At 37.3% G+C, this 4,160-nt stretch overlaps 1 long non-coding RNA gene across 1 annotated transcript; it reads right to left on the reverse strand.

Moving 5' to 3' along the window:
- Positions 1 to 1,363: 1,363 nt before the first annotated feature.
- Positions 1,364 to 3,765, reverse strand: LOC125264113. Its single transcript, XR_007183983.1, has 3 exons — positions 3,703 to 3,765; positions 1,757 to 1,908; positions 1,364 to 1,688 (listed from the first exon to the last, which is right to left on the reverse strand). It is a non-coding gene; the product is annotated as an uncharacterized LOC125264113 (long non-coding RNA).
- Positions 3,766 to 4,160: the final 395 nt, after the last annotated feature.

Below are 4,160 nucleotides of genomic sequence, written 5' to 3' on the forward strand. Positions count from 1 at the left end.
GGCAGCATTTTTAAGTTTTCGGGTGCAGCCGTTGAATCGTATATTCAATCCATTTGTTCAAAACACTAATCTTTCAGGAACAAAACAATGCTGTGTGTTCCTCGGAAACATCACTGAAAGACTTCACTGTCACCAAAGACTTTTTGAAAAGGACTTTGACTGTCACTGCTTTGACTTTGGGAGTGGAACTGTTTTTTTTTGGCAGAACATAAACAAAGTAGCCTAACTGGCAATATTCTGCTTAAAATGGAAGTTACTCAGTATTAACTTTTGTTTTGTTGCTTTTACTTTTGTATTAAAACACCATCACGCTCTTAATATACCGTTGTTCTAATATCAGCACGGCTGTCATTACCTGAGGCTCAATCACATACGCAGGAAGTTATTACTGTTTTCCGGGTCGTGACTCGTGACCGACAGGTCGTGTTCTGTTATCTGCTTCTCGTCATTACAATGTTTGCATTAGTCACTGTTAAGCACAAGTATGTTCCCTTGACTTGTTTATTTTTTTCGCCTCTCATCTATGCTAGTAGCCTACTTCTGCTGGTGCTAGCAGGTCACAGATTTGAAACCTTTTTGAGGACTGGCTGTCCACAATAATATTCAAAGCCTTGAATTAATTTGTTTTAATTGTCCATAGATTAAAATAACTAAAATAATTTTGTTTCAAATTAAAATAATTAAATTGTAGAATTCCTGAAATTTGGGGGTGAATTAGTTTAAGAAATGTGTAAATAAGTCGTATTAGCTGATTTTAAAAAGTGTAGGCTTTTGGATGTTTGTTGAGGGCCCTGATGAACCAGTGATGTAATGTATACCTGCAGTGACTCTTTAAGCCATACAGTATGTATGTATTTTTCTTTTACATTTACTTACTCTCTAAAATCATAGTCATTTTACCCTGTTGCTCATCTGTTTACATTCTCCCAAAGTAAATGTCTTTTGAGAGATTAGCGCCATCTTCTGTTTCAGATGACACTTCCCATTCTCATCTGAGTATCTTCATGAAGTGAACAACTGCTCACCAATAAATGGATACTGTAAGGAGACTGGTACTACAAGAAGTCTGTCTTTGATATGATTACGGGGATACTGGGTGAATGGAACGGGCATTGAAACCAGACGTTCTCATGCAGATTGTTAGAGGTTTCTCTGTTTACGTTCAGGTTGCTAAGATAAAAACAGCTCTCACATGGCTGCATATTAGTTTGATGAACTCCAGTGATTATTGTATTCAAGCAAGTCCATGTTTGGCTTGTGCATTTGTTTTGTGTTCAGATTTGGAGCCAGTGTTTTCAAGGACACGCTGAAATACAGTATCATCACAGGCGGGCACGATTGTAGGCCCGTTGGCACGAGAACAGGTTTATGATTCTATGAATTAACTCACAATTTTCGAACTCGCTACAGTGTCTCTGTCATTGTCTGTCTCTCGTCTCCCATGTGAAGCATGAAGCAAACATTTTTGGACACAGTGCTGATTGCCATCATAATTCTCTGTGTCTGGGACGCTGCTCCTGGCTCAGGCTCAGAGTCAGCCTGTTTGTAGCTCCATATGTCAATACGCTGCCTGGAGATTTGTGGGCCATCATCAAGTCTTGCTCGCGAGACGCTTGCGAGGAGTGGCTTCAACGACTTTGCATTTCTCTTCGCTTAGCTTTCACTTTACTTTTTTCTGGGCTCATCAACTGTGAAGAGAGACCAGTAATCACACTCTTTGATGTGGTTGGGATCCTTTCACAATCCAAACGCTTACCATTTGTTTGTGTCTTTTGCTGCCATCTCTCCCACTCCTGACTGCGACAGATTTAAATGCTCTCTGGGACCTCACACGCAAATGAAATAATATGGCGGCGACGGCAGCCATGGATGCAATTATCTTTCCAGTCTGCAGATTTCTCCTGTCGGCTAGCATTAGTGAAAATGAGAGAACAGAGTGAGAGAAAAACGACTAATGAAGTTTATCCTTGGTTGTTTTGAACCTATGGGCCACAGTGCCACTCTGTTATCACTGTGGTCCAACGTTGTTTGATCTCAAGCAATTTTCTGTGAAAAATACAATTATAATATGCATTAAAATTCAATATAAACTTATATTGAGTTCATTAATTCAATTTTCATTTATTTTAAAATGTAACTTATTCCTGTGATGGCAAAGCTGAATTTTCAGCATCATTACTCCAGTCTTCAGTGTCACATGATCCTTCAGAAATCATTCTAATATGCTGGTGTTCAAAAAACATTTCTTATTATCTTAATATCATGGTTGAAAATGATTGTGATGCTTAATGTTTCTGAAGAAACTGTGATACATTTTTCAAGTTTCTGTGATGAATAAAAAATGCAAAAGAACAGCATTTGTTTGAAAAAGAATTTTCTTGTAACAGTGTAAAAGTCTTCTTTTTTTTTTTTTTGTGCCACTTTTGATTTTAGTTCTTGATAAATAAAAGAATTGATTTCTTTAAAAAATCTTGCTGGCCCTAAAATTTTGAACAGTAGTGTATATAGGCCTATTTATTTATTATATTTATTATACACTGCCTGGCCAAAAAAAAGGTTGCTGTTTGGATTTTAATAGGCAAATACTTAAGAGTCTATGGATGGATCATTATTACAGTGATTATTATGTTTCTAGCATGTTATATGTGTGGCAACGGTTCTTTTAACCCTAAAAGATGGAGTGTGTAGCTTTTCATTTCTTAAACAACCATGTATTAAGATGTATCCATATTCCAGGATGACAACGTCAAGATTTACCAGGCTCAAATTGTGAAAGAATTGTTGGGAGGGAGCATGAAGAATCATGTTGACACATGAATTGGCACTGACATCAACCTCAGTGTAAGTTTTTGGGATGTGCTGGAGGAGACTTTACAGAGTGCTCTTGCATTGTCAATACAAGATATTGACCAAAAAATGATGCACGTCTCGATGGAAGTAAATGTTGTGATGTTGTTTCCATAAAGAGGTGCATCAATTTTTGGTCAAGATCTTGTATTGACAATGCAAGAGGTGAGCACTCTGTAAAGTCTACTCCAGCACATCCCAAAAACTTACACTGAGGTTGATGTCAGTGCCAATTCATGTGTGAAAATGATTCTTCATGCTCTCCCAACAATTCTTTCACAATTTTAACCCTGGTAAATCTTGACAATGTCATCCTGAAATATAGCCATGATGTGTCTTCCTACATGGTTGTTTAAGAAATGAAAAGCTGCACACTCCATCTTTAAGAGTTAAAAGAAACGTTGCCAAACATATAACATGCTAGAAACATAATAATCACTGTAATAATGATCCATTCTTATATTCTTAAGTATTTGCCTATTAAAATCCAAACAGCGACTTTTTGGCCGGGCAGTGTATTATACATAATTTTAATGCATTTTGTTATTGGCTAGGCTTCAAATGCAATATGTCACTTCTTTGTCTCTCTAAGGAGTCCTGGAAAAACCTGTCTTTCTCCTATGTCTATCTCCTACAAAATATCTAAAATGAGTTGACCCATTTATAAAATATAGTTTATATATAAGTTTTAGTTTGTTGTCTGGACCTACATTAATGTTTACATATGCCCTCATAGAGACAGTTTTCTTCACCACTCGCACTAATTTATCTTAAATCACTAAAAATACATGCCTTGCTGCCATGTGCCAAAATTGCAATCGAGTTTGTCTACAAATTTTATGTGTACAGTCTTACCATAAATAACGTGTTGATGTCAATAACGACCGTAGATCCCACACACAGCTCTTCATAGTCTTCTTCAGAGAAATGGTGAGCCAAAACCAGACAATATTGAAGAATAACAAAAACATAAATTACTGAATCATGGATGAGACAGAGAGCTGTTCAAATCCCCCGATGGGATCATATTTGAGCTTTGAGCTCAATGGGGAGTGATTTATCTAGCATTATAGACCACATATTGGTAGGACAGTTAGTGTCAATTCATATGATTCACCAAAGATCTATTCATATCACTACTAGAGAATTCTGTGCGTGAAAGTCCCCCTCATACAACCTCTCTTATGGAAAAGATGCAGACACAGACAGAGCTGTTAATCGACCTGTGGGACACGGAAAGACGCTCACCAGCGCTTTGGCAAAACCAGCTGATCTTTATGGTGCCAAACCTGGTATTGGGCATGGCAAAAATG

Source organism: Megalobrama amblycephala, linkage group LG3 (assembly GCF_018812025.1).
Source record: "Megalobrama amblycephala isolate DHTTF-2021 linkage group LG3, ASM1881202v1, whole genome shotgun sequence".
Lineage (NCBI taxonomy): Eukaryota > Metazoa > Chordata > Actinopteri > Cypriniformes > Xenocyprididae > Megalobrama > Megalobrama amblycephala.